The following is a 25338-nucleotide window of genomic DNA, read 5'->3' on the forward strand; positions in this document are numbered from 1 at the left end:
AATATGTGTGTTCATGTATGTGTGTATGACACAGACAGAGAAGTAGATATTCAATAGAGAGAAGGTACTGGAACAAAGAGGGATGGCAAAAGGTTTTTTCTGGAAGGTGGAATTTTAGCTGGGACTTAAAGAAAATCAGGAAAGTCTATGAATCCAGGAGGCAAAGGTGAGAAGGGATAGAACTCCAGGAATAGTGGGCAGCCAGTTATGACCCCTGTAATTTGGAAATAAAGTGTCTGGTTAATGGAAGAGAAAGAAGGCCAGTGTTACTGAGCGTGTGGAGGTGTATACATTGAAAGAAGAATGAAAAGGTGTTGGAGTGATGTTATAAAGATCTCTGAATGCCAAACAAAGAATTTTCTATTTGATCCTGTAGGTGATAGAGTGATTGCAGTGTCAGGGCATATTCGAAAGATGTTACATAGGTAAAATTAACAGACCTTGGCAACAGATTGGATATGGATAGGTTAGAGAGAATGGGGAAATAAAAGTCAACTAGGTTGGGTCCCTGGGTAGCTGGAGGTTAGCAGTACCTTTAGTAGTAATAAAGAAGTTAGAAAGTGGAGAGGATTTGAGGGTGCAGGATTGGGGAAGATAGTGAATGTAATTTTAGACATGTTGAGTTCAATATATCTGTGGGACATCTAGTTTGAGATGTCTAAAAGGCAACTGGAGATTTAATTCTAGAAGTCAGCTTAGAGATTAGGGCTGGATAAGCAAATTTGAGAATCATCATAGAGGTGATAATTTAATCCAAGGGAGAGGATGACATCACTAAGTGAAATAGTATAGAGGGGGAAAAGAAGAGGGCCCAGGACAGAGATCTGTGTGATACCCATGGTTAGAGGGTATGCTCTGGATGAAGATCTAACAGAGGATACTAGGAAGGGGTAATCAAACAGGCAGGAAGAGAACCGGGAGAGATCAGTGTCACAAACACCTCGAGAGAAGTATCAATGAGGAGAGGATTATTAACAGATTCAAAGAATGCAGAGAGCTCAAGAAGTCTTACTTTCAGAACCTGGCTCTATCCAAATTCACATTGTAAAATTAGAATTCCCCTAAGCCTCGGAATAGGCTAGGATAATAATATATGCAATGTGAAGGAGCAGATAAAAAGCCAGGGGTCAGCTCTTGTCTTTGACATTTATGTGTGACCCTGGCAAGTGTCTTCATGTCTCAATGCTATAAGCAGGTCTCTAATGTTCTAACTAGCATAATACTTGACATTTTACATTAATAAAGAGAGAGTTTCTTTGCAGGGAGCTCCTGCACCAATGAAATCATAAGTTAGCAAGAAAAATGTGTTCTTATTTTTTTTACAGGGCAACTTTAAATAGTAAACTTTGAACCATTATATGAATATGTGCTATTAATACCTAACTTTCAGTTTGATAGTAAAAATCAAATGAGATGTTATACGTAAGGCACTTTCTAAACCATAAAATGCCATTGTGATATGTACGTTTCTTTAGTTTATAAAGTCGTTTCTGATTCATCATCTTACATATCTCCCAGAATTTGAAGAGTTGGAAATATATATTTTTTTCATTTTATATGTAACCCAAGGCTTAAACCCATTTACCTTACTTGATTCCTGAAGTTATTAAGAACTTGAAAAAGGACCCATCGTACTCTACTGGCTCTGAGACAAAATATATTTCATAGAGCATCCAATCATTATTGGGATAAAGGCTCCAAGGGCTGGGCTAAAAGCAAAATGTCCCAAGGATATCTCAAACTCAGAATTTTATTATCTCTCCCTCTCTCCCTACCCTACAAAAAAATACATCATTTTCCTATCACTTCAGTCAGCCTGGGCAACATCCTCAACTCTTCAATTTCCTTCATTCACCATTGCAGCCAGTTTTTAAAACTTGTCAACTCTATTTCCACAGCACCTCCTATATCTATCCCATTTACTTGATTCACACAGTCAATATTGAGTTCAAATACTGGTCACCTCTTAAATAAACTGCTTCAAAAGACTTCTAATTATCTTTCTGCTAATAGCATCTGTCCCCTCCAATATGTCCCACAAAACTGACAAATTATTATTTGTAAAACACACATCTGACAATATTAATCGTTTTCTAAAGATGCTTTAGATGCTCTCTATTGTTTCCACTTCTTTGGTATTTGAAGTCCTGTATAATCTGCTTCCAATCTATCTTTTCATACAGATTTTAAATTATTATTCCTTTTCATACATACTACTTGCTAGTCAAAATGATTACTTGTTCTTCCCTATATGTGACATCATATGCCTATCTCTGTTCCTTTGTAGAAAGTGATCTTTCTCTCCTCATCTCTGCCTCTTAGAACCTCTAGCTCCTTTTAAGGAGAATGTAAACTTCTTGAGGGCAAAGCCTAAATCTTTTTTGTATTTGTATTCTTTCTGTCTAGCATGGTGCTTATAAACACTTAATAAATGCATCTTGATTGATTCAGTTCAAATATCATTTCATACACAAGTTTGTTCCTAATCTCTCCATTTCAGTGATTTCTGTTGAGTAGATAATGACCCAACAGGTGAAGAGATCTGCATTAAAAATTCTTTAATGGTGCCTTAATCAGTAAATGCCCAATTACCTTACAAATATGTATATGTACATTTTTCCCTTTGTGACAGCAAGCACGTACATGTTTGAAGCATTAAAGGCTTGTTTCTGCAGCAATTAAAAATGGTCATAATTATACACACAAAGACTTTGGTCTTAATACATTAATTACATCAAACTATGACTGCATCTAAGAACAATGTGTTCTTGCACTTTTCAGCCTCTCAGTAACTTGTTTCCAAACTGCCACAAAGACTCTGCAACTGACTACAAACTAATTTCCAACTCATGGTCACATGCATGTGCATACTCTCATTTACAAGAGAATTGGTAAAATTCTCTTACCATTTTCCACAACATTTTTGAGTATTTTAACTATTATTATTTTAAATCAAATACAGAAATACTTGATTAGGAAGTAGATTTAAAAGTGTTTTTCTCTTGTATTGATCCTAATATTGCAAATATTTCTTCAAATAAAAAAGCCCATCAATTTTTTCATATAATGATTATCATGATAATAACTTTGAAAAACATTTAAAATGTTTTTAATTCAGAAAAAAATTATAAAGAAAGAAATCTAAAGTGAAGTCTCATAGGTAATATGAAATCTCTTCCTGGATTACTTCTTTTAATTCTTGCAGAAAGTCTCTCATAAAATATTCATACAAGTTTTATAATTAAAGTTCTATGACTTTGTATTTAGAGTTTTCATAATTATAGGTACAATGAAATTTTTATATTTTATAATTATAATTACATAATACATTTTATTTTGAAGCTTTTGGGGGAAATTTTATTATTATAGTTATTATAAGAACTTAATGAACAAATCTCAAAGAATATCTTGAGCAGTATACTAAATTACCCAGGAGAGTTCACAACACATTTTTTGTGTGGTTTTTGAAAGGGATTTGTGGAACAAAATGGTGGCAAATTGCTGGGATTGGAAGCTCAATTCCATGTGGACAGTCTCGGGCGGGTAAAGGTGGGAACTTCTATATCTTAGAGTTCTCACGAGGCCCCCCATAATAACAACAGGGAATCGAGGAGGAGACCGAGCTATCTCGTGTATTTCCGCCTCTTCCCGTGAGATACGTGATGGGAGGAGCATCCCCGCTCTCGAGGCTGTCCCGGATCTGGGCACACCCATTGTTACCTAACAGGCACGGTATCCAGATGCAAACTATGCGGCTGGAGAGCTTAATTGGAGTCAGGAAAGCCTGAAAGCGCTCTTGGGCAGAGGGGCCACGTGTGTGGACAGGGCTCCGCATTTCTTCTTTCCTCTCTCCCCTCCCCCTCTCTCCCCACTTACACTTCTGCTTCCAATCTCTTATTGTAAGATCTTTGCCTCCTTGGGAGATTCCTCGCTCCCTCCTAACGAAGAATTCCCCTGCACTTGTAACCAGAACCCTGAATAAAGCTTAACCCTTGTTCGACTCTGAGAGGTCTCTTCTCTCATAAGACTATCCGGTTTGGCCAGCCAAAGACCTGCGAGAAGTAAGGTAAGAAGACTCGGGTAGCCCTCAGGCCTCTAGGCCTGGCAGCAAATATTCCAGTTAGTGGTCTCCTACTGCCTGAAAGATTACTATGTATTCACTTTGCATATAATTTGCACTTATTTATGCCTGTGTGCTTCCCCATGCCACAGTAGAAAGATAGATAAAGTGTTTATTAAATGTCTACTATGTACAGGGTGATGGGGATAAAAGTACAAACAAAAGAGACAAATATAAACTCCTTGAGGGTATCATTATATTATTTTTGTCTTATCTTTAGCACCTTGACTGGCACATAGCATTTAAATGGTATTTCAAAGACAAATGCTAGGCAGCAGCATTCCAAAAAACATCCAACTGGATGGTTTCTAAGACCCTAGAAAAGGAATTATGGCTCATACATGAAAGAGTATGCAATAATAAAACAATTAAAAAACTCCTGATATTACTTAGTACAACATGTATATAATCATAATCATGTATATACATACAACATCATGTATGTACTTAGTACATAGACTTTTTAATGGGCTTTTGTGGAATTTAAAGCCAGACATGTTCATTTAGATAACTTTATTTTTTCTTCGATTTTATAATCATAACTCGGTCTGTAAATTTTCTTTTTTATATCTTTTTCCCCTAATTCATTATTTATTTTAGCCTTCTTTTCTTTTGATAACTTTTTTAAAAAATGATTACATCAACTAAAAAAATCCTAAAACAATCTATTGCCAAAAAATCCCTCATTCATTCATGTTACTGTGTATCAGTTATAGAATAAAATTTTCTACTTGTTTTTTTCCTCTACCTTTTTAAGTATTAAATTATCACTAATGCAAATCAAGAATTTATTAGCTTCTCAGATTTTTGGCAGAGAAAGAACTTCAATAGCTGTCAAGATAATTAAAGTCCTTGCTTACTACTCTATCATGCCTCTGTGCCAGACTTGTGATTTGTTTCTCAAATTTTTTGGAATAGGGTGTCTTTCTTCTTTCTGATCAGGTGTTCTATAGTAGACTGTAATGACAAAATTGCTTCTGTTTTTTCTTCCTTTGACCTTCACCCCAATACTGTATATCATACTGCCCCTTTGTCCCTAGATCTCTTCTCATGAGTGTAGATAGATTTCTTCTACTTGGCCCTATGTGGGGAAGAACAAAGAGCAACCAGCAGAAGTTGAAAGGGGAAAAAACTACTTAGCACTTAAAGCTATCCCTGAATGAAATGGAATGTCTTGGGAAATAGTGAATTCCACCTGAGTGAAGATTTTCCAGCTAAGTCTGAAAGACCATTTTTTTTAGTATGTTGTAAGAGTTCTTGTTATTTATGGATTAGAGCAGATAGCCTCTCATCCTTCCAACTTGGAGTTTCATTGATTATTTAAATCCTATCATCTCCAAAAAATCCAAACTGTGGGTAACTCAAAGATCCAAAGAGAGATGGCTGGTGCACCAGACAGGCTCTAACATATCCCCAATTACAACTACTCTATAAAATTGCATAAGAATATCAGCCAGGAAATGCATATTTGGAAAAGGAAATGATCAATCATATGATAAATTTGAGGACAGATAGCCCAAGTTCTGCATGGCTACCTATGGAATAATAAAAGACACAAAGTAGGCTTCCATTTTATCAGGTTCAATGTTAAATTTATGAAAGGATATGAACAAGATTCTCACAAGATGAGAAAGATTAGATGGTTTATGAACTATACTGCTAGAGAAAGTAGCTCCATCAATATGATAATACACACAGTGATTCTTTTGCATGAGGAGGGCAAAGAAATCAAACTATCAAACATCGTGTTATGCCCATAGTGCAGTAAATAACTGCAGACATTTGCAATACATTCAAATATAAGCGCACTAAATTTTAAAATTAATTATCAAATAGCATTTGTATTTTATTTGACATTTAACTGTAAGAAAATGAGACAGCATCTAGCCTTCTTTGGTGGGGGAGGGAAATAGTTAAAAAATAAAATATTTAAAATTTTCTTTAATTTTTGTTTTACTGATTTAGAAAATGTTACTCTTAGAGAAGACCGCAGACATGGATAGGTTTACAGCACAATTCACAGAGAAGGATTTACAAGTTTAAATTCTGAGGTTATTAAGACAAGCATCAGCTAGATCAGGGCTTCTTAAATTCTTTCCACTCCTGACCCCTTTGGCGTTTCTTAAACTGTGGTTTGTGACCCCATATGGGACTGTGACACACACTAGGTAACCAGAGCACAAGTCAAACTCATAGGAATCAGAGCCAGTAGAAATCCCAGGTCATTCATGGAGAGATGTAAAGTGGAAATGCCATGTCAAACTCAGTAAACATAGTCATGCCCCAACATATAGCAAACATGGCCACATTGATAGTTTGCCTAAAGGAGATGCACAGGGATTATCACAATTCACTTCAATTCAATTCTATCAACATGGATTATGCACCCATACTATGTGCAGAGCCCTGTGTTTGGGGCTGGAAAAGTTCACAAGAAGACATGGAGATTAAGAGAGTAGTAGGAGGACAATACATATGCATACATAGTTATAATAAGGGGAGGTGACATTGTACAGTGGGAATAATGCTCCTTTGCGGTGAAAGGACACAAGTTTAAATGGTGGCTATGCCTCTTATTATTGGCACTGCATTGGGCACACCACTAACCACTTTGGACCTCAGATCCTTATTGGTAAAATGAAGAAGTGAACTCAAAAGTTATGGTCTCATAGTTCTATGATACACAAATGTACAGAACTAGAGAAACTAATGAGGCAGGAAACAAGAGTGTTATGTGAGAAATGATGGATAAAAGTACCTCATGAAAGATGTGACATTTGAGATGGGCTTGAAAGGATGGGCAGGTATGTAACAAATGAGGTGGTAGAGGAATGCCTTCAAAGAGTAAGGAGAAGTGTAAGCATGAATGGATGGATGGATGAATGAATGAATGAAGAATGAATGAATGTGCAGATGAAAAAGCATTTGCTGAGCACTTAATGGGAAAGAGCACAGCATGTTCAGGGGGAAAGAACTGTTTACTTTGCCTGAAGGACATAATGTGAGAAAGAGAAATAGAGTAGTACGAGAAAAGAAACTGGAAAGGTATGGTGATACCACAGTAGTAGCAAAAGCACTTATTTGTATGTTTGTGTAAAATCTGTATGTTTATGTATGTGCATATTTACATGTATGTATGTATATCTACATATAAGAGAGGGAGGACAGAGAAAGGGAGAGAGAGACAGGCAGGGGGGAGACGGAGAGAGGGAGGGAGAGAGAGACAAAGGGAGACAAAGAGAAAAGGAGAGAGACCGAGGGAAGAGAAACACGAACCTCTTCTTTGTTAGAATCAGTGCTAGATTTAGAGTGAGGAAGCTACACCTGTGATTCTTCCTAGCTATGTAAGCATAGCTATGTAAACAGGTTCTTAACACGTTGACATTATACAGGAATGACATAAAGATCAGCGAGGAAAACAATGAGTGTGCTCTTGGAGCCTGCCAGGAATTTCTCTCTGGAAAGGTTCAGGACTTGGAGTGGCTGGCCCTCCTCATCCCTTCCCTCGCTGCTATCATGTTTTCTTTTGTTTTGTTCTTAATCTGGTCCTGGGCCAACCTATGCAATGATTTGAAAACAAAACTCTCAAAGCCTATCTCCAATTCCATGTTGAGTACTTGATCATAATGAAACTTGTCTTCATATTTTTTTTCTCAAGCCCCTCCCAACCCCATGTTTCTACATGTATGTCTTGTTACAAGTCACTAGTAAAACAAATGACCACTGGCAAAGACTACTTCTGACATTTTTCATATCTACCATCCCCTGGATGCTCAATAATCAGCTAAAGTAAAAGTAATAATAAAGGTATTCTACTTATGTCACTTGCAAGACATTCTAGTCTCTGTATCAGAAAGGTAACTCACATTTCCTAGGAGGGATTCATTTTCCTGTGGCCTGGGAGTAGCCAGAAGGATTGCTGCCCTGCCTGACAATGTGACCTGATGCTGTATTTCCATCATGGTTTGATACAGATAAAGAGATTCAATCCATACCAATGATGCTCCGAGACGAGAGTCAGCTCTACCTGGAGACAGACTGTCAAATCAGACCTGCAGTCTCAAATGGTCATTTCAAAGCAATTTGGGACTTTTACATTGTGTATAGTCTAAAGACTGTTTTTTCCCTGGGACTCATCATTTTAAACATCAAAAATGAAGCCTGGAAATACAGATTACACATTCAAGAACAATGAAAGTTCAGGTTCTTAGAGAATAGGCAATTACTAGTATTAGGAAAACTATTCTAAATTATCGTATTTTCATTGAAATACCACAATTTCGAGGAATTAAAACAATTTTTTTGGAGAACTACTAATAATTCTACCTAATCAAAGCAATTCAAATGATAGGAGTGACTGCAAGCCATGCTACAGATTTTTGTTCAAATCAAACTTCTTTGAATATATGCTTTGAGGGTGGATCACTGGACTAAGTTTATTTTTCTTATGGTGAATACTCTAAGGACCATCCTCATGTGAAGGTATAAATCTGACTAGGTTTAGTTATTAAAAATGAGGCTCTTTCTCACTAATGAAAGCTTCAATTCCTTACCTACAAATAAGTGTAACTGATGTTTATACAAGCTGAATGCTCCCAGTCATACAGCTAGCGATTGCCAGATGAAGTCTATGATCCTTGATCTTCCTGAGTCTAAGGCCAGCTCTCTGTTCACTATGTCAGGGCAGCAATTTAATAAGGGCTTTAAAATTACATTTTATTTATGGTATCCACAGAATAGTTTGTTCTGGTGGGTAGCAGGAGGAAATGGGCATTATAATAGTAAATATAATAGTAAAAGTTACTTGGCAAATATGTCAAATTACCTTAAAGCTTAGATTAGCCTGAGAGGGCACTTAGCAACACTGGGAAACTTTACCCTGTTGCTCCCATGTCTCTGTCTCCCTTACATAAGCGTTAACATTACCTCTTTTCACACCAAGTTAGAATTAAGGGAAAGTATCAAATAATGAATATTTGAAGTCTTTTAGAAAGAATAGGTTTACTTATATTGAAATTTTTTTTTCAAAACTCTGTTTCAGGAAGCAGGAACAGGTACAGATCCAGCCTTGCCCCTCTAACAAAGATAAAGAATGTTTCTCTGACACAGAATACTTTTAAAGTACTAATATTTATCCTAAAATATATTTTCATGTTTGATATTATTATTATGAACTCTAGAGAATTTTACACTTTTTAAGCATGCTTCCTGAGATTACTATACCTTATGTCCTTCTATTAAGAATGCCAGGTATATAAACTATTAAGGAAGAAAATCCAGCTCCTACAACCGTCAGCAACACAAAGTACATCATGCTCATAGAGCTTAACTGCCTGAATCCATACACAAACTGTGGCCTTCATGGGGATGGCTTCTTCATCACTGCAGTTAGCTAGTTACCATCCCCTTTCAATCTCCATCATTAACACTATGAAACATGGTTTTATCATCCTTAGTCACATTAACTTTGATAACAGAGAAAGCAAGCTAACTTCCTTTTTTGTGTGTGACAGCTATAGCCTTGCTCAGTTAGTGGAAGGTATATTTATAAGCAATGAAAATAGCGTGTCAAGATTTCAATAGAGTTTGTAAGTATTATGGATGGGCAAGTATCTCTTACTCGACATGTCTGGAAATGATTTGTCCTCGGTAATGCTGAGGGATTATACTATTCCAGGAAATGATATTGTCAGAAACATTACTTAAAAATAGTTCTTCTCCTTGGAAGTTAAACATATGATATTGGACAAAAATATGGTGCAGGCATTTCAAAATGTTAACTCTATTTTGAAAATAATCTTGGTAGAGCTAGGAGATTATTGAAGTTCATCAGTGAGACAAAGCCTTAAATTATGAGAATTTATATTGACTAGTACCTGCAGAATATTGAAACCAAGAGCATTTTTTGTTTGTGAGGTACATCTTCTACACAAGTAGGAATTATTGACATAAGGGTCTGTAAACTTTTTTTAAGTATTTTTATTTCAATATTTATTCAATATTTATTATTATTCATAATAATATTTACTATTATTCAGTATTTATTATATTATATATTTATTATAAACAAGTATTTATATTTCAATAAAATTGGTTTCCTTTGTAATTCTATGTCTTACTTTATACATATAAAAATATTTTGAGAAGAGGTCTATAGGTTGAGCCAGTCAAAATATCAAAATGTCTATGAAACAAAAAGATTCAATAGAATGTTTCAATCATTCTCCTTCCCTTGATATCTTTTCTTCTCTTGGTTTTCAGGGCACTACTCGGCCCTGGTTTTCCTCCTACTAATCTAACCATTCTTTCTCAGTCTCCTTTGTTGAGTCTTCATCCAGACCACTCCCACTAAATGTGAGTATCCCACAGGGTTTTACCCTAGAGCCCTTTCTCTTCTCCTTCTATTTGGTTTCACTTGGTGACCTCATCAGCTATCAGAGATTCAATCATCATCTCTCTGCTAATGATTCTCAAACCTACTTATTCAGCCCTAATTTCTTTTCTGACCTCTGCTCTTTCAGCTCCACCAGCCAAATAGATATCTTAAACAGCATGTTCCTTAGATATCTTAAACTCGACATGTCTAACACAACTCATCGTTTTCCCTGAGCCTTCCTTCCTTTCAAATTTCTTTGTTGCTGTCCAAGGTACTACCATCCTTCCAGTTGCACAGGTCCATAATCTCAGTGGCATCCTCAATATCTCATTCAATATCACCTCCCCTCCCCATATCCAATCTGTTAACAAAGTTTATTGATTTCATCTTCATAATATTTCTAGAATATGCCTGCCTAAAGAACAGGTTCAAGCATGTCATCCCACTACTCAAGAAATTGCAGTGGTTTCTTATCATTCAAAAACCTTTATAATCTGCTCCATTGCCACCCCCCACCCAACACACACACATTACTAGTTTTACAATTTACATACTCCCCTTCCCCATGTACACTGTGATGCAGTGGATTCCATGCCCTTCCTTGAATAGGATATTCCATCTATTGGATGGAAGTATTTTCACTAGCTGTCCTCCATGCCTGGAATTCTCCACCTCCTCACATCTTTCTCTTCTGCTTTCCCTGGCTTCCTTCAAGTCACAGTTAAAATCCCAACTTCTACACAAAGCCTCTTCCAAACCTTCTTCATTCTATTGATGTCTGCTAATTAATTCTGTGTACAGTTTGTATGTGCATAGTTGCATGCCTGTAATCTCCTCCATTAGACTCCAAGTTTCATGAGAGTAGAAAATTGTCTTTTAACTTTCTTTATATATCAAGCACTTAGCACAGTTCATAGCACATATTAGGTGCCTAATAAATGTTTGATTGACTGACTGACAAAAAGATTAAGAGACTTTCATATAAAGGAACTAAGAGATTATCTACATTGTGTGAGATGAGTACATGGAGATCGTGTGTCCTATCACAAATAGGTCCTTATGAAATATAATGTTCTTCACTTTAATTTGATTAATTTTTGTTATGTTTCCTCTTTTTAATGCCAATACTACTAGGAAAGGATTTGCATGTCAGTCAGTCATTAAGTTAGTATGAATTAAATAAATGAGATTATTTTCCAAGAAAATTACACTGACCAAAAGAGAATTTCAAACTGAAGACAGAGAAGAAAAGGAAATTTTATAGAGTGGGACACTTCAAGAAGGTAGATCTGAGTGAGGTGCCAAATTGAGGACTCTGGGTAAAGGATACCTTAAGAATGATAGATTCTAAAAGGTTAGCTCAGATGGGATACCACAAGATAGCAATGACATGAAATAGGCAATGACACCACATGCAAACTTCGCATGTTTCATATAGTTTTGCCTAGATAGAGGCATCCTTCTGTGTTTGTAAATAAGAGAGGGAGAAGGGGAAGAAGAAGAAATGGTTAATGGGAAGTTTGGGAACTATGAATAAACAAGTAATATTTTTGTATATGATAGACCTTCTTTTGTCTTGCTTCATTCATATAAATTTAGGTAAGTTAACTCATACTTATTTTAGCAAAAATGGAAACATCTAAACTGGATATTTAAACTGGGGATTTTTTGTTCATTTATTCAGTCATTCAACAAACATTTTATTTTCTCACTGTGTTCAGAAAACTGTTCTGGGCTTTGGGAGAGATACAGAACTTAGACAAAGCAAAGACCTTGCAGTATTGGAACTATAGTCTAGCATAGGTTTAATATGCAAAATTTCTCTATTCAAAGTCCCAGGGGAAAAGTTATTATAAATCATAAGATCAAGGAGAAAGTGGTTATTGTTCATGAGAAGATATTTGAGTCCCCTTTGTTATCAACTCCAGCATATAAATTACTTCTATATGTAATATTAATCTATGGAGACCGTAAAGAAGTTTTATTATTTCTTCATTCATTACAGTACAGTCCTGTACTTTCAAAGTAATAAGCATGCCACAAATACTTTCGTGAAGTTCATATTAGATTCATTGTCAGGTGACCTTCAGTAAAGTAGTAAATAAATAGGTTCTTATTAATGTTTGTTAAGCTGAATTGAACTGATTTGATATTAAATACTTTAAGTGGTATACCCTCATATACATAAAGATACTGTACTATCCATCTATACATATATACACATGTGTGTATATATATACATACATATATGTATGTATACATCTATACACATACATATACACATACACATGCAAATATACATACATACACATGAACCAACCATGATCCCAAACCCACTGGCTGATGATTATGGAAACTTGAGTCTGAATAGCCTGGTCACCTGGGCTCCCGTAAAACAAATCCCAAGTGACCACTCCCAGGAGCATAACCACATTGGTGTCAGACTTGGTATCTGACACCTGATTGACTTTAGCCGTACTTCAGCTCAGAAAACAATCCACCAGAACAAGTCTCACTAGTACTAGGGATTATAGGAAAGGACCACCATATCCCGTGATCTTATACCCTTTTATCTGACATGAAGAATATAGAGGACAGTACTTGTGGTAAATTTTTTAAAAATCCAAGTATTTTGATAGTAATAGATATTTCCATGGCAGTACTGGAATGGAATCATACTCTTATATTTAAAAGCAATTTAAAGCGTTGGTGGGAAGAGAGTCATGCCTTACAAATCAGAGTTGTGGTAAGAAGTTAGACTGATTTCTACCTTCCCATACACAAATGATGTTTCAATCTAACTCTGTTTTCTGTCTTCTTTTGATCATGTCCCATCTTACTCAATGACAATGGTGAATATTTGCATGCAAACAATGAAAATTATCCCCTAACTATTCCTGGTCTTCAGTTTCCTTCTCTGTAAAATCAGGTTGGTTTAATGAGATTAACCATAAAGTTCCCTGTTCATCTCTGATATTTATAATGTTCCGATTCCACTCTGTTATTATAGTTGGGGGAGTTAATTGACAGGAATGTAGGAATCCAGGCAGTAGATTATAAGGGCTCTGGTAAACTGTGACCGAAGAAACCAGCAAGCAAGAATGTGATGACCAAGTCAGCAGGTAAGAAATGAAAGGATTCCGATGAAGAGAAGCTGAAAGCATCTGTATAATTAGTATAGGTGCTGAAAAGAGAGAAACAGAAAAAATGTTGCTTCTATGACTACATAATTCAATTTAACAATCATTTATCATGATGAGCTGTGTACTCTCCTTAGTAATGAAAAAATCAAACTCATAGTACCCTGATACTAATGACCTGATTGTTATCTGGCCAGTTGACTCTAGAAAGTCACTTCAGTAACTCACTGATAGAAGGACATACAGGGCAACATACCCAAAGGTATTCCTCATTTACAGTAGTCTAGAATCCCTGAAATTATTACCTCATAAGGAAGAATGTGTGTTTTCCTTGGGGTCTACCCTTTATCTTCCAATGAGAAGAAAGAACCTTTGTGGGCTACTTTATTAGTCTATCTTTCGCTGTATGTTCATCCTTTGTTGCCAAAGAAGACCATGCCATCAGAGAAATAATGACATGACTTACACTTGACTTTGTTTTGAGTGAGGGAGGGCTGTGCAAGGTCACCAGCCTCAGTTCTCCTCCAGAACCATCTGAATCCAATCACCAGATATTCATCAGAATGATTGGAGATGACCCAGGATGAGGCAATTGGAGTTAAGTGACTTGCCCAAGGTCACAGTTAGTGAGTGTCAAGTATCTGAGGTGAGATTTGAACTTAGGTCCTCCTGACTTCTGCACAGGTGCTTTATCCACTGCACTACCTGGGGATCCCTCTAACTACATTACCCACTAATTATATGTAGTGAAGGAGAAAGAGTAGCCTCAAAAAAAAGTAATACCTACTTATAGAACTTCTTTTGGTACAAAGGCTGATAAACCGATAGAACTATCACAGCAACTCTCTGACTTGCTGGTAATAGGCCAGAGAACTGAGGAATGGAGGAAGCAGGAGAGGATTTTGTATTGGTGAGGAGGCTTTACTGCACTCCACTAACCCTGAAACTTCAGTTACTCAATTAAGTATCAGATGAATAGGACAGAACTGAATATATGTGTGTTATTATATTTATATATCTGTATAAGTATATTAACAAATTTATTACTTTCATCTTTTCTATCATATTTTAAGCTGTTTGAGAACAGAGGTTATGTTTACTACTTCTTTCTTTGGTTAAATGTTTTCTTTTCTCTAGATTATCATAAAATATAGTAAAGGACAAGGAATTAGCACAGAGAGTCTAAAGAAGTTATCCATGCCCCATTCACTTTCTTTTCATTGGTGAAAACTACAAATATTGAGACATAATATCTTGTTGGATATTTTCCCAAGATGTTTTACTCATGCCACACTCCCTCTCCACCCATATTCCTCTTACTCTCCTGTTCAAAAGTGTACCAGTTTTTGATTATATATAATAGTGACAATAATTAGTGCAGTCATGGGATAGATGCAATCATAAACACAAGCAGAATATTTTTTGAGGGTCTCCATGGCAACAGTTTATTCTCTGGTCTCCATGGTAACATTTATTGACACCTCTTATTTAATCAAATAATTTTGTTCTCTTGACTAAAGCCTGATCCAAGCTTCAAGAATCTAAAGTCCTTTCTCATTTTTTTTAAAGTCTGATGTAAGAAATAGAAAAAGCTGAAAGGAGATATAAGGAAATTAATTCTGTAGGTACTATACAGCAGTGGACTGTATCCTTTTACCTTGGGGCTAAATATGCTTACAAAAATATCAACAAATTACAATCTCAATCCTTAAAGAACTTAAATTCTTTATGATCTCCACTGAAGTCTTCTATTACAAATTCAGATTCCTCATTAGAAAAATACAAATATGGTGACAATTACAAAACCTTTACTAGTTGGAAACTGGAGATTTCTTATGCAGAATGGAGTCAAAAGTCAAGAATTCCTTGAGTTCTTCATTCCAAATGTCTTTTCCTCCATCACCTAAAATTCACCCAATCAAATGAATCCCCAGTGTTCAAACAGCCTATAAAACACAAAGGCATTTAGTCTCTTGTGTTCAGAATGGAAGATAAATATGCTGTCTAATAAGGTGCCAAGATATAAATTCGGAGCTAAAGAGTGTGAGAGATTTCAGTTTCCTCAATCCTTTGCAGCGTGGCTTTCAACCAAATTACCCAGCTGAAATTGCTCTCTCCTGAGTTATCCATGATTTTCTAATGGTCAAATCTGATGGCCTTTACACAGTGCTAATTCTCAACCCATTAGTTCCATTTAAAACTATTGGCTACTTTCCTTCCAGATACTTTCTCTTTTCTAGGTTTTTTGTGGTATTATTCTTTTCCTGGTTCACCTCCTAATTGTCTGACTTATCATCCCTCTTAATTGTAGTTATTCTCCAGAGTTCTATCCTTGGCCATGCTATCTTCTTCCTCTATACTGACTCCTTTGGTAGCCTCATCAATTTCCATAAGTTTGAAATCTGTACAGATAGCTCTGAGATCTATAAATCCAACCTCCCTGTCTTCCCTAAGTTTCAGCCCCACATCTCCAGTAGTCTAATATGTAAGCCAAACTCAATTTTCCAAAGATTATCTTAAATGCAATATATCTAAAACAAAACTCATTAGTTATCCTGTTAAAACCCCTTTTAAACATTCTTATTCTGTCAAAGGTAACACCATCCTTCCAATGCCTCAAGCTCATAATCTTACCTTCTCCAACACTGATCATATCTAATCATTTTCCAGATCTTTCCATTTTTACTTCCTCTGTCTCTCTTGAATCCAACTCCTTTTCTCACCTTGTGGAACAACCACCTTAGGACATCACCTCTCCCCTGGATTATTGTAACAACCTTCCAATTGTTCTCCTTGCTTTGTCTCTCCCTACTCTAATCTGTGCTACATATAGCAGTCATTTTTTTATTAAACACAGATTTGACCATATGACTCCCTACTCAATCAGCTCCACTGGCTCCCTATCACCTCTAAGGTAAAATATAAATTTGTCCTTTAGTTTTAAAATCCATATACAACCTGCTCCCAATTTACTTTTCCTAAGTCATTAAACATCATTATTTCCTCTCTTACATTGTATGATCCATTCAAACTGGCTTTCTCTCTGCCCTCACTCAGAGCATTCTAACTCCCAACTCCACATCTTTGCACTGATGCCCATCATGCCTGCAAAATGCCCCTTCCATATCTCTATTTTACCAAATCCCTCTCTTCCTTTAAGTTATAGCTCATGTACCATGTTCTGAATGAAGGCTTTTCTTATCTCTCAATTACTAGTATTCTCCTTCCTAAGTTCTCATATCTATCTACTTTGCATGCATATTTATTAAATTTATGTATATATTGTATATTTTTGTGTACTTGTCTCTTCCATTAGAATGTAACCTAATTGCAAATAGATAGTTTAATTTACATTCATGTTCCTAATACCTAGAATAGTGGCTGTCATGTAGAAGTTGCTTGTTAGTTTATTTAATTAATGAATCAGTCACTAAATGCTTATTAATGTATTGCTTAATTCATTTTCGTCATTAAGGATGAATATCAAGGTGTGAGAAGCAATGGAGCAAAGCTAAACTTATAATATCAAGAGAAAAACAAAAATGTAGAGGAGGAATGAACATTTTGCTCCTAATGAGTGAAGGTTCTTTCAGAATTGACAAGTCGGTATACATATGACTCTTGAAGGTTCAACGTAGGAAGAAGTAATAGGTATATGCTAGAGGACTCAGCTCCTCAGCTCTATGTGGAAAATAAATAGAAACAATCTAGGAAGACAAAGAGGGTCATTTTATGACCCACCGGTAAAAAGAAATTTGAAAACTCTAAATAGGCTCTGCTTCTTAAGAGCTGTTATCAACACAGGCAATTATTCTTAGTTTTGGAGAGCCTGAAATTATTAGAATACTAAGAGTGACTTTGTTATTGTGTTAAAGAGATCAGGAAAGGTCATGATGGCCAAAGGACCAGTTTTTATACTGAAGAAAGGTCAATGGATTTAGAATTAGAGGATATAGGTTCATATTCAATGTCTACCATTAATTACCTCTGCAAGCTTTGGCCTATAGGCTCCAGTTTCATCATATGTGAAATGAGTAGGTTGAAGTCAGTGGCCCCTAAGATTCTTTTCAGCTCTAAGTCTATGATTCCATGATAATTAGAGGGACATTCTCTGATCAGAAAATTACAGGATTTAGTTTCAAGTCTCTAAATTTCGGAAACTTCTGTTAAAAATTCCACATCTCTCAGCAACAGCTTACAAATGCTCTAAATTTTCATGAAATTTTATTGAGTTAAGTAAAAATCCTATGGGGCAACTCACTTTACTTTTCTGGGATCCCATCCCTTCCTCTATAAGCAAACAGAAAGAGAGAGAGAGAGAGAGAGAGAGAGAGAGAGAGAGAGAGAGAGAGAGAGAGAGAGAGAGAGAGAAAGAGAGAAAGAGAGAGAGAGAATAGTATTCTTCAATCTGTATTCAGACTACATAGTTCTTTTTCTGGATGTGGACAGCATTTTCCATCTTTTGGAGTTGCCTTAGATCCTTGCATTGCTAAGAGGTTAGTTTATGAAAGTTAGTCATCATACAATGCTGCTTTTACTGTGTACAATGTTCTCCTGGTTCTGCTCACATCACTCAGCATCAGTTCATGTAAGTATTTCCAGTTTTTTCTGAAGTCTGCCTGCTCATCATTTCTTATGGAACAGTAGCATTCCATTACATTAATGTACCTGTTCAACCATTCTCCAGTTGATGGGTATCTCCTCAATTTCCAATTCTTGGCCACCACAAAAAGAACTGCTATAAATATTTTGTACGTGTGGGTCCTTTTCCCATTTTTATGATCTCTTTGGGATACAGAACTAGAAGTGGTATTGCTGGGTCAAAGAGTATACACAGTTTTACAGCCATTTAAGCATAAATTCAAATTGTTCTCCAGAATGTTTAGATCAGTAGAAAAGTTTTAAATGCGGTATCCATAGATCCCTCAGTTGCTCATGGAGAGATTTCAGAGGGTACATAAGCTTGAAAGGGAAAAAAACAATTACAGTTTTATTTTCACTAACTTTCACCTGAAATTTAGTATTTCCTTTAATTATTTCTACTAGCTGTAAAGAACTACAATTCTGTGATTCTGTGTCATAGATATGTAATTTCATCTTTTAATTCACTTTTCTGGGATTCCATTTCCTCATTTTTAAAATATACTATAAATATATATATATCAGGTATCTTCCAGTTCTAAAGCTGTGACTCTATAACCTAAGAATATAGGGGCATCACTGCCAAGTAGTTACAGAGTCACATTTTTGTCCAATTAGAAAACTTTCTTCTCCTCAGTTCCATGATGACAATACCCTGGTCCTTCTGCCCTCAAAACAAATAATAATGATCTTCAAAATCTAACTAAAGGGACAATTCATGATATTCTCAATGAAAACTTATTGGAATGAAAAGAAACCAGATGGATCAGAGTTAAACAGCAGAAGATTTTGGCTCAAATACAAGTAAAAATAGTCTACCAATTAATGATGTTCAAAAAATGTAATGGACTGACTTATAAGCTGTGAATTTTTGTTCAAAAGATGTATTCAAACAGAAGCAATAATTATGCCTTTGGGTATTCTTTTTTTCCCTTGGAAAGACACTTTGGATTCCTCTCATCTGGTACACAGAGTAAGTCCAAATAAGAGTGTCTATAATTACTAAGATTTTCCCCAGATTTTTTAGTATCTATCCAGATACAAGGAGAAAGGTCCCTTAAAGTTACAAAAATGCTTAGAATGGATTATCAAATTCGTAACTAGAAGGAATCTTAGAAGACATTTATTTGTTCTAGTGCTTAGCACAGCACCTAGTACATAGAAGACTTTTAATAAGTGTTTATGAATTGATCAATTGCTTCAATTCCATATGATGCAGCTAGGCAATAGGGGAGAGAGAGAGAGACAGAGACAGAGACAGTGACAGAGACAGAGAGAGAGAAGAGAAGAGGGGAGAGATGAAAGATATTTTATTACTACAGAGAACAAAAGCTTCTTGGTAAAATGGTGGTGGCTTAGAGCTGAACAAAAGGGATTTTTTTTCTTTTTTTTAAAATTTACTAAGAGCAGGATAGAGAATGTGTATCCAGATTACTTTCTAGACAAATGAGTTTAATAGCTTTAGTTGTGGGGAGGCTGTGATGGCCATGTGGTCATTGATTAGTGATTTTACTAGAGATAAAGTCACCTAAGGAAGGGGTTGAGGAAGAGTTACATCATCCACGCAAAGGTAGAAAGCTAGAAAAAAGAAAGTACCTTGTTCTGTCTTCCCCAGTATAGCAATAAATATCCCAACAATTGCTAGATTCTACCTATCAAATCCTTTCATTGCTTTTATCTTACAGACAGAATAAATGCTTGAATAATTCACCTTCTGTTTTTGGTGGAGAAATAGTACTCAGTTTCTTTAACAATGGAGTATTCTGAGGATCTCTGTAACCTCCCTACCCCACTGAATGAAAAAATTTCCAATAAGTTCAAATCCCCAATCACTTTGTCAGAGGCCCAAAGTCCCCTAGCTCTCCAGCAAGAAGTATGACTATTAACTAGCCATTAATTTCCCAGGATTCCTCTCACTGCCAGAGGAGGAATCATCACCATTCTTTAGATTCAGGACCTTCACTCCCTCATGCCAATGTCTGGCCCTGCTCTACCCTGTTAAGAACCTTATAAAAATCCAGCAGACTTTACTGGTTTGAGGATCTACTTCCATCAGTCTCCCTGACCAACCTTTATATTCTAAGTGTATCCTTAATAAAGCTGTTTTTTTTTTTTTTGTTCCATGTTTCCCCGTACTAGATTTTGGTATTCTGAATCTTCTTGAAACAACATTGGGATAAGTACTTAAAAGGGTGAATGAAAAATCAGAGAAAGTCTCTAATGCTATTTTTATGAGATTTTTTTTTTTTTTACTATAGATAGAACTTGTTCATACTTCCTCAGCAGAGCAGAATATGAGATATGGCACCTTCAAATTTGCCTTCACCAAAAGTATCATCTCATCACCAAAGCGCTAGGCCTGAGGTAAAATATACTGTACACTTGTGCCTTACCCTTCATTTCTCCCATCTACACCATTAATATTTTTATGCAGTTTGAACCTAGTTTAAACAAACAGGAAAACACCCTGGAAAGGTCATGAAAGGGTCACTTACAATCTGAGGAAGAGAGATTGGTAGAAAAGAACAGAGAAACTTTTTTGTCTTCCTAAAAGCAACAGCTTTTTGGGGGGGAATATCCAGATCTTAGAGACTTACGTGTAGATTGTATGTAATGGCATCTTTAGGTCAATTTCATGTTGGTGTTGGTGTTGATGACCATTTCAATGTGTGTGTGTGCATGTGTGTGTGTGTGTGTGTGTGTGTGTATAGAACAGTCCAGAAAGAAAGCACTGCACATAAAATTACATATGTCCATCACGTACAACTTGCTTTTCTTCTTAAATATATGAAAAATTCAACACAAAACAATTGAGCGGTGCAGTGGTAGAGTACTGTGCCTTAACTCAGGAAGACTCACCTTCCTGAGTTCAGATCTGGCCTCTGATACTTAATAGCTGGGCAACCCTGAGCAAGTCACTCAAGCCTATTCATCTCAGTTCTTTATCTGTAAAATGAGTTGGAGAGGGAAATAGACTACCACTCTAGTATCTTTGCCAAGGAAACTCAAATGACAATTCAATATGAATCCTTCAAAGTTGTCCTGACTGATTCTCTCTGATCTTCCTTCTATCATTTTTTTAATGTGTATTTCCCAAATATGCTTCAGTGACACTTTTTTTTTTCCTGGTAATGCCATTTCCCTTTATGCTTCCCCACCTCTCATTGAAAAAAATAAAATAAAAACTAAATGAAGGGAGCCTTTTAAAGGATTAGATGGTGCCCTTCCCATCTTCTACCATCTGCCTCGTGAAGTCTTTGAAACACTCAGAGTCATTTGCTTCCTCAGTAGCATGAGGTCCAGATTAACTGTATGGATGCATACTTTAAAGATGACTGCTTAGAACTCCACCGATTTTAAGATTTTCTTAGGACCTTAGAAAGTAGAGGAACATCCAAAAGAACTAAGAGAGCTTTGTGATGATTTAGAACTCAGCTTACTGACATAAAACCTCTGTTAAATGACATCTTAGAGAAATAGAATGTGCTGCTTAATAGAATTTTTCTAACTAATTGAAGTACATATATTTAAACCATTGGATGAGAAAGTCTTGTTTCTGTTGAAGGTCACTGGTAATATGAGTGGCTCTTTGCTGTCATTAATGTGTGTCCCTCATCCTGTGGTGTCTATGCAAACCCATTTATAGTAACAACCTCCTCCATTTTACAGATGTAAAGAAGAGACACAGGGAAATTGTCCCTTGCTCAAAACAATAATGTCATTTGGTTTTAGAAACAGGTAAAGAATACAGAAAAAGAATAAAAGGGAAAAGTGTCCAGGAAAATATAGATTAGGGAAAGATAGAGAAAAGCTTATTTACAAAAACCTTTCTCTTAACTTAGTTTGTAGGGAATTGGAGAAAATGATCACCAAAGCTCATTGCTTTTTGAAACTCTTATTAGTTCTCTAGAAGTAAAAATTATTTCCAGAAATAGCTTGGCCGCTGTTATTTTAAAACTACAGAGATTATTTTATAAAATTTTATCATCTTTTACAATTCTGAAGGTTCTGCACAAGTGTGAAGAAATGATTTAAGTTTAAAATTTTCATTTTGGAAGCTTAGAGGTGTCAATTTCCTGGGAGTCCCTGAATAATGCCTTTGGTATTCAGAAACTGTCAGATTTCCTTAACTTTATGCTTGGAAAGATTAGGGCTGGCTCATTCTGAAATGCCTAAAAGTTGCATTTAAAACAATACACATCTCATTATTCAGTTCAGTTTTGGGGGTCTAGTATCTTAGTGAGAACAACAATTCTGAAGAAACAAAAATAGTTCAGTGAAAAAAAATTGTCAGAAATAAATGGGCAAATCCTTTGTTTCAAGATCCTCAGCTGCTCTTTTCACATCTCCAGAGACTATTTAGCTCCCATTTTTTAGCCTCACATTCTGGATGAAATTACTACAAGAGTCCTTTCTGCTTTTAGCACTATAACCTTAATTGTTGAAAATCTAAAATGTATTACAATCTTTTCTTGCTTCTGGAAACATGGTATGCTGAATACAATTTAAGATTTTCTTTCATTATTCAGGTTTTCATAGTACACCTGGGTTTTCATTACTTAAATGCATTATTATACAAGCAAATACATTCTTGGAGATTAAATAGAATAGGTTCAATACTGAAACTTTAAAAGAAACATTCCTGTGTCTTTGAAGTAATACTTTTCTTGTCAATTATTTTCCTTCTATTTCTCATAAAAATTAAGTAAATAATTGCAACTAATCATTTTCCTAATATAACATGACCACCACATTAAGGGGGCTAATCATGGAATGATTGAATTAGCAAAAATGAGAACTAGCTGGACTAGACAAAGTATGCAGATAAAAAGAACTGTGCTTGTTTTTAAAACATCTTAATGAAGGCAAAAGCTTGGGAAAAATTAAGACCAAAATTATTTTATATAGCAATCAATTCATGTGTCCCATCTCTACAATTTTTTTTTTCAGAAAACCTACACAAATATCGAGGACATACTTGATGAGAGAACAAGAAGAAAACTGGCAGGCTTTTACAAATGATTTTCTGCAGAAACATATGAAGAATATGAAGTCTAATGTTGCCTCTTGTTTATTTGCTACCAAAAATAAAATAATAAAATTTTAAAAAATTGATTTGGGAGAGTAAAACTCTCCCTCCAATAAGATGGTTTATTAATGCATACATAAGAATCATACAGGATTTCATGAAAGATATAACAATAAAAATAACTTTGGGTGATGAGTCCTGATTAATATAAAGTGAGGCATTTAAAAAGTATATGTATGCTAACCAAAAGACTTATGCAACTGTCATTGAAGATGTCTGGTAGAGAGTCCAAATGCACAAGGGATTCCCTATAGATGGAGAGGTAGGTCCTCCAGGTGTTCTTGTTTGTATATTACCTTGTGGTAATTCTATCAAGCCTTGTGACAAGTCTCCTAGTTCATAATCACTCCAAAGATTTTGTCCCTAACTATCAACATTCTCTGTGACTCCATTTGAAATTTTCTTGGCAAAGATACTGGAGTGGTTTGCCATTTCCTTCTCCAGCTCATTTTGCAGATGAGGAAACTGAGGCAAACAGGGTTAAGTGACTTGCCCATAGTCACATAGCTAGTAAGTGTCTGAGGCCAAATTTGAACTCAGATCTCCCTGACTCCAGACCCAGTGTTCTACCCACTGTACCACCTAGCTGCCCAAATACAAAAATAGAAGTCAAGTATATGGAGAATACCAATTGTTCAGATTATAATATACAAGTGGATGCAAATCCTATAAAACTATTACATGTATATACCTATATGTATGTTATATGTCTATAGATATCTACATATCTATATACATGCCATATATATGTGTGTATGGCTATAGTTATATACACATATATAGGATACTCACTAGAGAAAGACAATGAACTAAAACCAGAATTCAATATAATGGTTCAGGGAAGTACATAGTACTGTTAATGATACCATGCTGTTTGTTTTTTGAAACCATACTTCTTGGGAGCCAAGAAGATGGAGTAGAAGGATGACCTGTAAGAGCTCTCCCCCCACAGCCCATAAAATACCTGTGAAAAATGATTCTAAACAAATTCTAGAGCAGCAGAAGCCACAAAACAACAGAGTGAAAGAGACTTCTAGCTCAAGGCAGCCCAGAAGTCCAACAGGAAAGGTCTATTACACTAGGCTTGGAGCAGAGTGCAGCCCAGCCTTGGCCACACAGCGCTGCAAGGAAAGGACCAGAGCAGGCTTCAGGCAGCCACTGGTAGCAGCTGTGGTTCCCAGATCCCTCAACCCACAAAGTCCAGAAATAGCTTCAAAGGTCAGTGAGAAAGCTCTTTCACCTGGATGAGAAGGCATCAGGGTCTTCCTGCCCTGGCCTCAGGTAGCCCCAGGTGGTGGCAGTGTTCATTTTTGGCATCCTCTGCCTAAAGACCCTGGGGGAATCATGGGAGCTGCTGATCTGGGTCTCAGCCCTGACTGGCGGTCCTGGGGTGAAGAGAAGAACTGGCTGGTGGAGCTGGTGGAGGCTCTGGAGAGGGAATCCTTCCCACAGATCCTGGGCAGAAAAGATTTAGTAGCTCCCAGACCAGAGCACAGGCCAGGAGAGGAGTAAACTCTTCTCTCTTGATTGTGCCACCTTGGAGGAACTGAGAACTTACAGATCCCCAGAGTATACCCTCCTCTTGACAAATGACTCAAAAGTCAAGTAACTGACTTGGAAAATGCCCCAAAAAAAGGAAAAAAATAAGACTATAGAAAGTTACTTTCTTAGTGAACAGATATTTTCTTCCATCCTTTCAGATGAGGAAAAACAATATATATCATCAGAGGCCTCCAAAATAAATATGCTATGGTCTCAGGCCATGGAAGAGCTCAAAAAGAATTTTGAAAATCAAGAGAGGTAGAGGAAAAATTGGGAAGAGAAAGAGAGGAATGCAAGAAAATCATGAAAAGCGAGTCAACAGTTTGCTAAAGGAAACCCCTAAAAAAATGCTGAAGAAAATAACACCTTTAAAAATAGACCAACTCAAATGGCAAAATAGACCCAAAAAGCCAATGAGGAGAAGAATGCT

General features: G+C 36.2%; 1 long non-coding RNA gene across 2 annotated transcripts; it reads left to right on the forward strand.

Annotated features, from left to right (window-relative positions):
* The first annotated feature begins 14050 nt into the window (after positions 1-14050).
* Positions 14051-23353, forward strand: LOC140531194 (uncharacterized). 2 transcript variants are annotated; one of them, XR_011976298.1, is made up of 3 exons: positions 14051-14282; positions 20536-20641; positions 23228-23353. It is a non-coding gene; the product is annotated as an uncharacterized lncRNA (long non-coding RNA). The 2 variants fall into 2 exon arrangements; XR_011976299.1 differs by lacking the exon at positions 14051-14282 and adding an exon at positions 15171-15257.
* The last annotated feature ends 1985 nt before the right edge of the window (positions 23354-25338 follow it).

This window comes from Notamacropus eugenii, chromosome 3, assembly GCF_028372415.1.
Source record: "Notamacropus eugenii isolate mMacEug1 chromosome 3, mMacEug1.pri_v2, whole genome shotgun sequence".
Taxonomy (NCBI): domain Eukaryota; kingdom Metazoa; phylum Chordata; class Mammalia; order Diprotodontia; family Macropodidae; genus Notamacropus; species Notamacropus eugenii.